Raw genomic sequence first — 10,170 nt, 5'->3', positions numbered from 1 at the left:
CCAGAACATCTAGTGCCCTTCACCGATCAGCTGAAATAGCTGGTCGAGCTGCATAGGGTGCCCGAACTGGCCATGAAGGATTTGATAATCCAGCTGGGGCCTGCCGAAGCTATACCCAGCAGCTACTTCGGCCTCGTGAAGTGACTGGTGAGTGCCTGTCCTCGGCTGGACGTCGTCAACCGGTCGGTCTGCATCAAGGGCGCGCGCCTGGCCTTCGCCTATGTCAAGGTGTGGTGGGCGAAGATGGACGCCGTCAAGCTAGCGACCGAGGGGCCACCTATGGGCAAGGAGCACCGCACACCCGAGCTATACTTTGGAGACGTCCTGGAGGGGTCTCGCATTGTGGCGACGCAATGTGCAAAAGACATTATTTTTGAATGAATACATTCATATTGTCTCGGCCTTGTATGATCAAACAAAGTTGTTATGTAATATAACGTTTCGGTTTTTTATAAAAAAAATTTACCTCCTGTGCGGCCGTGTTGTATGTAATCTGAGGGTTGGCCAGTTGTCGGCTTCTGCCCCCACATAGGTAGTACGGAGGTGTTCGAGATGTAATCTAAACACTCTTGATCCAATTATATGGTCCTTGAAGGAGTTGTTTAGCGCAATGAACCAGGCAATCAGACTATGCGGCTTTAACACCCTCACTTAGCCATAGGAGTTTGACAATAAAAATGTTGGCGCAACCCCTAGTATCCGAACTAGAGTGCAATAAGCGCCTGATCGGGTAAGTACCGATCCCTCACGTAATGCGGGAAAAATCTCCAACGATTTGAGACCTCCGAAGAGCTGACCGGCTCTCGCCGCATCATGACAGTCAGTTTTTGGCTTTCTCTACTGAGGTGCTCCATCGGGTGAACCAGGGCACAATCACAGTAGTTCTCCCTTTACTACCTTAAACGATATAGCGGAACATAAGGTAGCAAGCACAGGAGCCGGGCAACCCAACTATTGACCAAAGACATGATTCGGAGCCAATGCATATAATGCTAAATTCGGGGTGCCGAACCGTACTGCAAAAAGTGTTGGGACTTTGTTGCCGTAGTGCGGGGCGCTATGAAGCCCCTGGCAAATGGAAACGTACCAAAGTGTACGGTTGCTACTTGATAAGGTTATTAATAGAAAATAAAGGAAAACCGAAAAGTAGCAAAGGTAAAGATCTAGGGCCGCAGAATTTGGGTGGCACACTGTTCTCATTGCAATTTTATTAATACGTCAAAGCGCATTGATACAAATAGTGCGATAAGCAACGGGCAATTTGACATACCACAACCAAGGGAGAGCTACGTGTGGGTCCTCAAAACAGGTAAAGTGATCGTTAGAGAAAACACCTAGACATTCCCCTGTACGCTTGTGCTTCTTGTCATCTTGGTGTGTTTATCCTTTGACAGGACCGGTGATCAGGCCATCGGGGAAAGCCTGTGGAAAAGAGGCCTGAAAAGGGGAAAGAGAAACATCGAAAGTATGTGTGTCCGGGAGCGGTCAAGCCGTATTGCGGATCACAAGCTAGTTATGCCTCCATCTATGCCCATGGTATTTTGAGTGCGTAGTTATGTAGGCGCGATACAAATGCCACCACTTCAGTGGGACTGGGACGGAGGCCAAATTGCTAATGAAGCTCTTGACGAGCCGAGCTGTCATGCTGCAGAATAGTCCGAACCTTCTTGATAGTGTCCGGGAGCTTGGTCGCCGAATTGAGGTTCTTCTTGAAAAGGCCGCTCTGTACTTCTGCTGCTAAGGCAGCGGTGTGCTCCTCGGTACGGAGGGAGCATTCCGTGTTTCCATTGACTGTTATGACGCCGCGTGGCCCGGGCATCTTGAGCTTGAGGTAAGCATAATGAGGCACTGCATTGAATCGAAGAAATGCGGTTCGTCCGAGTAGTGCGTGATAGCCGCTGCGAAAAGGAACGATATCGAAGATTAACTCTTTGCTTCAGAAGTTGTTCGGAGATCCGAAGACAACCTCTAGCGTAATTGAATCCGTGCAGCGGGCCTCTACACCTGGTATGACTCCTTTGAAGGTAGTTTTTGTGGGCTTGATCCGGGATGGGTTAATGCCCATTTTGCGCACCGTATCCTGATAGAGCAGGTTCAGGCTGCTGCCGCCATCCATAAGGACTCGCGTCAGGTGGAATCCATCAATTATTGGGTCAGGGACCAATGCGGCTGAACCGCCATGACAGATACTGGTCGGATGATCCCGTCGATCAAAAGTGATCGGGCATGACGACCATGGATTAAATTTTGGGGTGACTGGCTCTATTGCATAGACGTCCCTGAGCGCGCGCTTGCGCTCCCTCTTGGGGATGTGAGTAGCATATATCATGTTCACCGTTTTGACCTGGGGGGGACTTCTTTTGTCCCCCCGTGTTCGGTTGCCGGGGCTCCTTGTCATCGTCCTCGCTTTGCGATCCCTTTTCTTTGTTCTCATCATTTAATTTGCCAGCCTGTTTGAAAACCCAACAATCTCTGTTGGTATGATTGGCTAGTTTATCATGGATGCCATGGATTTGGCACGAACGATCGAGCATGCGGTCCAAGCTGGATGGTCCCTAATTGTCTCTTTTATATGGCTTCTTCCGCTGACAGGACTTGGAACCACTGAATCCGGCATTGACTGTCGTGTCCTCGGTGTTGTCACCATTACTTCGGCGTTTGTGTCTTCTGCGTCGGAGCTTGCCGTTGCTATTTTTGGCCTCGGGGGTGCCCGTGTCACTTGCTGTATTTTTGCTACAGGCCAACCAACTATCCTCCCCCGCACAAAAGCGGTTCATGAGTGCTATGAGGGCTGCCATGGATTTTTGCTTTTCCTGGCCGAGGTGGCGGGCGAGCCATTCGTCACGGATGCTATGTTTAAATGCTGCTATGGCTTCAGCATCCAGAAAGTCGATGATCTGGTTCTTTTTAGTTAAGAACCTAGTCCAGAATTTCCTGCCTGACTCTCCAGGTTGTTGGACTATGTGACTTTAGTCATCGGCATCTGGTGGCCGGACATATGTACCTTGGAAGTTGTCAAGGAAAGCTTCTTCCAAGTCCTCCCAGCTGCCAATAGAATTTTCAGGCAGACTGTTAGCCAGTGCCGAGCTGGCCCTTTGAGTTAAAGTGGGAGGTATTTGATGGTGTGAAGATCATCCCCGCGGGCCATGTGGATATGGAGAATAAAATCCCCGATCCATACCGCGGGATCGGTTGTTCCATCGTATGATTTGATGTTTACGGGTTTGAACCCTTCTGGGAATTCATGATCCATTACTTCGTCAGTGAAGCAAAGAGGGTGTGCGACACCTCTATATCGGGCCGCATCGCGACGTAGCTCTGATGGAGTCCGTCTGCGGTTTTCGGCCCAGGCATGACTAGGTTTGTCGCGTCCGAATAGATAGCCGTCCTCCCATGTCAGGGCACGTCCTCGCGATTCGTAGATCGATCTTGTATGTCCTGCTCTACTATCCAGGTCTTGACGAAGGTCATATGTATAACCCCGAGCTGTCTTATCCCTGCCTTTTCGGCGAGGTGGGACAGTCTGGTTTTCGGCTCGAGTTGCTGTTTTATCCTGACCGCGCGGTGGTCGGTCTGCTGCATTACGCGATTCTGGTGCGGGTGCTACCGCCTCGTCATCGAACTGAGGTAGCAATTTGCGCTTCGGGTAACTTTTGGCTGGGTGCTTAAGGCTGTATTCCTCGGCTGCCAGGACGTCGGTCCATCTGTCATTGAGCTGGTCTTGATCAGCTTGAAGCTGCTGCTGCTTCTTTTTCAGTCTCCTCGCAGTGGCTATTAACTGAAGCTTAAAGGACTCCTACTCGAGAGGTTCCTCAGGCACGATAAAATCCTCATTGCCGAGGCTCACCTCCTCCTCGGAGAGCGGATGATAACTACCATCCTCCGAGTCATTGTCTATGGCCTGTTCATTGGGGCTAACTTGCCCATCTTCCTGATTGTCTTGTTCGGCCGTTTGTTCGTCGGGTTCTTCTTTGTCTTCGGCACCATCCGGAGTGTTGTCGTCTCCTGTGCCGGTGTTGCTGTCTCTGCTGCGGCACGATTTAGAGCGGCACCGCTGACGCCGGCGCTTTGGTTGTGTCTTAGGAGGGTCCTCTTTCGCTTGGTTTTCCTTGTCATCGCCGCTATTATTTTTTGGCGCATCTACCATGTGTACGTCATATGAGGAAGTGGCCGTCCATCGTCCAGTGAATGGCGGGTTTTGGGCCTCCTCGTCTCCGGCATAGTCATCCATACCGTCGATGTCTTCGGAGTCGTAATCGAGCGTGTCGGTTAGGTCTTTGACAGTGGCTATGAAATGGGCGGTGGGTGGGAAACGAAATTCTCCATCATCCGCCTCTAGCTCAAACCGGATATAATTCGGCTGGGAGTCCTCCGGTAGAGATAGATTCTTTAACGATTCAAACCGGAAGATGTCCGCGGCGCTGAATTCGGTGATCGAATATGCGGACGCACATGGCTCGGAACTTATAGCCGGAAACGAGTCTGAGGTTCCGATAACACAGGCCTCACCCGAGGTTAGGTCTGTGTGCAGCTCCAGCGCCGCAGAGTCTGCGGCCTCCGAGGCGGGGTTGAACTTCCCATCCTTGGATGGCGCGATCTGCTCCGGATCTAAGGCTAGAGCGGTTACAGGTGCGATTTCCTGAGTGTAGTCCGATGACATATTTAAGTCATGTTCATCGTGGCGACGGGGAGCAACTGCCGCGGTCCCGAATCCGTCGAAGATCAAGTCTCCGCGGATGTCCGCGACGTAGTTCAAGCTCCCGAATCTGACCTGATGGCCAGGGGCGTAGCTGACGATCTGCTCCAGCTGGCCAAGCGAGTTGGCCCGCAGTGTGAAGCCGCCAAACACGAAGATTTGTCCAGGGAGGAAGGTTTCCCCTTGGACGGCATCATTGTCGATGATTGAAGGGGCCATCAAACCTTTTTGGGGACGACACAGTGGAACTCTCAAACAAAGCACCAATGTCAGTGTTAAAACCGGCGGATCTCGGGTAGGGGGTCCCAAACTGCATCTAAGGATGATAGTAACAGGAGACGGGGGACACAATGTTTACCTAGGTTCGGGCCCTCTCTATGGAGGTAATACCCTACTTCCTGCTTGATTGATCTTGGTGAATATGAGTATTACAAGAGTTGATCTACCACGAGATCGTAATGGCTATACCCTAGAAGTCTAGCATGTATGACTATGGTAATGAGTCTCCCGCCTCCGGACTAAGTCCTCCGGTTTATATAGACACCGGGAGGATCTAGGGTTACACAAGGTCAGTTACAGAGGAAGGAATCTACATATTTGATCACCAAGCTTGCCTTCCACGCCAAGGAGAGTCCCATCCGGACACGGGTGCAGTCTTCGTTCTTCGTATCTTCGCAGCCCGTCAGTCCGGACGCCCGAGGACCCCTTAGTCCAGGACACCCTCATCGGGCATTGAGTCTGACTCAACTTCACACCTTGTAACACAGGCAAGAACCCTTTATTTGCTTGATCCATTTCGAACTTCTTCAAAACTTTATCAAGGTATGTGCTTTGTGAAAGTCCAATTAAGCGTCTTGATCTATCTCTATAGATCTTGATGCCCAATATATAAGCAGCTTCACCGAGGTCTTTCATTGAAAAAATCTTATTCAAGTATCCTTTTATGCTATCCAGAAATTCTATATCATTTCCAATCAATAATATGTCATCCACATATAATATTAGAAATGCTACAGAGCTCCCACTCACTTTCATGTAAATACAGGCTTCTCCAAAAGTTTGTATAAAATCATATGCTTTGATCACACTATCAAAACATTTATTCCAACACCGAGATGCTTGCACCAGTCCATAGATGGATCTCTAGAGCTTACGCACTTTGTTAGCACCCTTTGGATCAATAAAACCTTCAGGTTGCATCATATACAACTCTTCTTCCAGAAATCCATTCAGGAATGCAGTTTTTACATCCATTTGCCAAATTTCATAATCATAAAATGCGGCAATTGCTAACATGATTCGGAGGGACTTAAGCATACGGGTGAGAAAGTCTTATTGTAGTTAACTCCTTGAACTTGTCGAAAACCTTTCGCAACAAGTCGAGCTTTGTAGACAGTAACATTACCGTCAGCATCAGTCTTCTTCTTGAAGATCCATTTATTCTCTATGGCTTGCCGATCATCGGGCAAGTCAACCAAATTCCACACCTTGTTCTGATACATGGATCACATCTCAGATTTCATGGCCTCGAGCCATTTTCCGGAATCTGGGCTCATCATCGCTTGCTCATATTTCGTAGGTTCGTCATGGTCAAGTAACATGACCTCCAGAATAGGATTACCGTACCACTCTGGTGCGGATCTTACTCTAGTTGACCTACGAGGTTCGGTAGTAACTTAGTCTGAAATTACATGATCATCATCATTAGCTTCCTCACAAATTGGTGTAGGAGTCATAGGAACAAATTTCTGTGATGAACTACTTTCCAATGAGGGAGTAGGTACAGTTACCTCATCAAGTTCTACTTTTCTCCCACTCAGTTCTTTCGAGAGAAACTCCTTCTCTAGAAAGGATCCATTCTTAGCAACATATATCTCGCCTTCGGATCTGTGATAGAAGGTGTACCCAACAGTCTCCTTTGGGTATCCTATGAAGACACATTTCTCCGATTTGGGTTCGAGCTTATCAGGTTGAAGCTTTTTCACATAACCATCGCAGCCCCAAACTTTAAGAAACGATAACTTTGGTTTCTTGCCAAACCACAGTTCATAAGGCGTCGTCTCAACGGATCTAGATGGTGCCCTATTTAACGTGAATGCAGCCGTCTCTAAAGCATAACCCCAAAACGATAGAGGTAAATCAGTAAGAGACATCATAGATCGCGCCATATCTAGTAAAGTACGATTACGACGTTCGGACACACCATTACGATGTGGTGTTCCGGGTGGCGTGAGTTGCGAAACTTTTCCGCATTGTTTCAAATGAAGACCAAACTCGTAACTCAAATATTCTCCTCCACGATCAGATCGTAGAAACTTTATTTTCTAGTTACGATGATTTTCCACTTCACTCTGAAATTCTTTGAACTTTTCAAATGTTTCAGACTTATGTTTCATTAAGTAGACATACCCATATCTGCTTAAATCATCTGTGAAGGTGAGAAAATAACGATACCCGCCGCGAGCCTCAATATTCATTGGACCACATACATCAGTATGTATGATTTCCAATAAATCTGTTGCTCGCTCCATTGTTCAGGAGAATGGCGTTTTAGTCATCTTGCCCATGAGGCATGGTTCGCAAGTACCAAGTGATTTATAATCAAGTGATTCCAAAAGTCCATCAGAATGGAGTTTGTTCATGTGCTTTACACCAATATGACCTAAACGGCAGTGCCACAAATAAGTTGCACTATCATTATCAACTCTGCATCTTTTGGCTTCAATATTATGAATATGTGTATCACTACTATCGAGATTCAAAAAGAATAGACCACTCTTCAAGGGTGCATGACCATAAAAGATATTACTCATATAAATAGAACAACCATTATTCTCTGATTTAAATGAATAACTGTCTCGCATCAAACAAGATCTAGATATAATGTTCATGCTTAACGCTGGCACCAAATAACAATTATTCAGGTCTAAAACTAATCCCGAAGGTAGATGTAGAGGTAGCGTGCCGACCGAGATCACATCGGCTTTGGAACCATTTCCCACGCGCATCGTCACCTCGTCCTTAGCCAATCTTTGCTTAATCCATAGTCCTTGTTTCGAGTTGCAAATATTAGCAACAGAACCAGTATCAAATACCCAGGCACTACTGAGAGCATTAGTAAGGTACACATCAATAACATGTATATGACATATACCTTTGTTCACCTTGCCATCCGTCTTATCCGCCAAATACTTGTGGCAGTTCCACTTCCAGGGACCAGTCCCTTTGCAGTAGAAGCACTCAGTCTCAGGCTTAGGTCCAGACTTGGGCTTCTTCACTTGAGCAGAAACTTGCTTGTTGTCCTTCTTGAAGTTCCCCTTCTTCCCTTTACCCTATTTCTTGAAACTGGTGGTCTTGTTGACCATCAACACTTGATGCCCCTTCTTGATTTCTACCCCCGCAGCCTTTAGCATCGCGAAGAGCTCGGGAATTGTCTTATCCATCCCTTGCATATTATAGTTCATCACGAAGCTCGTGTAGCTTGGTGGCAGTGATTGAAGAATTCTAGCAATGACACTATCATCCGGAAGATTAACTCCCAGTTGAATCAAGTGATTGTTATACCCAGACATTTCGAGTATATGCTCACTCACAGAACTATTCTCCTCCATCTTGCAGCTATAGAACTTATTGGAGACTTCATATCTCTCAATCCGGGCATTTGCTTGAAAATATTAACTTCAACTCCTAGAACATCTGATATGCTCCATGACGTTGAAAACGTCAATGAAGTGCCGGTTCTAATCTGTAAAGCATGGCACACTGAATTATCGTGTAGTCATCAGCTTTTCTCTGCCAGACATTCATAACATCTGGCGTTGCTCCTGCAGCGGGTTTGGCACCTAGCGGTGCTTCCAGGACGTAATTCTTCTGTCCAGCAATGAGGATAATCCTCAAGTTACAAACCCAGTCCGTGTAATTGCTACCATCATCTTTCAACTTTGTTTTCTCAAGGAATGCATTAAAATTCAACGGAACAACAGCACGGGCCATCTATCTACAACAACATAGACATGCAAACTACTATCAGGTACTAAGTTCGTGATAAATTAAAGTTCAATTAATCAAATTACTTAAGAACTACCACTTAGATAGACATCCCTCTAATCATCTAAGTGATCACGTGATCCATATCAACTAAACCATGTCCAATCATCACGTGAGATGCAGTAGTTTTCAGTGGTGAACATCACTATGTTGATCATATCTACTATATGATTCACGCTCGACCTTTCGGTCTCAGTGTTCCGAGGCCATATCTGCATATGCTAGGCTCGTCAAGTTTAACCCGAGTATTCTGCGTGTGCAAAACTGTCTTGCACCCATTGTATGTGAACGTAGAGCTTATCACACCCGATCATCACCTGGTGTCTCGGCACGATGAACTTTCGCAACGGTGCATACTCAGGGAGAACACTTATACCATGAAATTCAGTGAGAGATCATCTAAAAATGCTACCGTCAATCTAAGCAAAATAAGATAATAAAAGATAAACATCACATGCAATCAATATAAGTTATATGATATGCCCATCATCATCTTGTGCCTTTGATCTCCATCTCCAAAGCACCGTCATGATCACCATCGTCACCGGCGCGACACCTTCATCTCCATCATAGCATTGTTGTCATCTCGCCAACTATTGCTTCTACGACTACCGCTACTGCTTTGTGATAAAGTAAAGCAATTACATGGCGATTGCATTTCATACAATAAAGCGACAACCATATGGCTCCTGCCAGTTGCCGATAACTTTGTTACAAAACATGATCATCTCATACAATAAAATTTAGCATCATGTCTTGAGCATATCACATCACAACATGCCCTTCAAAAACAAGTTAGACGTCCTCTAGTTTGTTGTTGCAAGTTTTACGTGGTTGCTACGGGCCGAGCAAGAACCGTTCTTACCTATGCATCAAAACCACAACGATATTTCGTCAAGTATGTGTTGTTTTAACCTTCACAAGGACCGGGTGTAGCGACACTCGATTCAACTAAAGTTGTAGAAACTGACACCCGCCAGCACTATAAAAAAAGACACATCCGTGACATTTTGGGCCGAACGAAATTTTTTCTGTCATACTTATGACACTTCTATGACGATAATTGTGACAAAACCTGGTATCATCATAGATGTGGCTGGGTCCTACTTCTATGTAGCTGCATGACATTCTTTGGGCTGTCCATGATGGATAAATCCGTGGTAGAAGTGAGGGAGAGGAAAATATAGGGGTGTTCCCGGTTACGGTGGGTGGTCGGGGCCGAGCGATGCGCGTTTCTTTCGTACACGCACGCCCGTGGGTGCGAGGCATTGGGCTCTAACTGCACCCGAGCGAGGCGTTGGGCTCTAACTAAACCCGGGCGATTGCACTATAGGCTACATGTTACTGAACCCGAGTGATCGATCGATGGCTGTTAACTGAACCCGATCGAGCGATTCCTTCGCTACTGCTGCTAACAGAAGTCGATC

The sequence above is a fragment of the Triticum aestivum genome, chromosome 7D, assembly GCF_018294505.1.
Source record: "Triticum aestivum cultivar Chinese Spring chromosome 7D, IWGSC CS RefSeq v2.1, whole genome shotgun sequence".
Taxonomy (NCBI): domain Eukaryota; kingdom Viridiplantae; phylum Streptophyta; class Magnoliopsida; order Poales; family Poaceae; genus Triticum; species Triticum aestivum.
The sequence above is the reverse complement of the archived record's forward strand: the minus strand, read 5'-3'. Positions refer to the sequence as shown.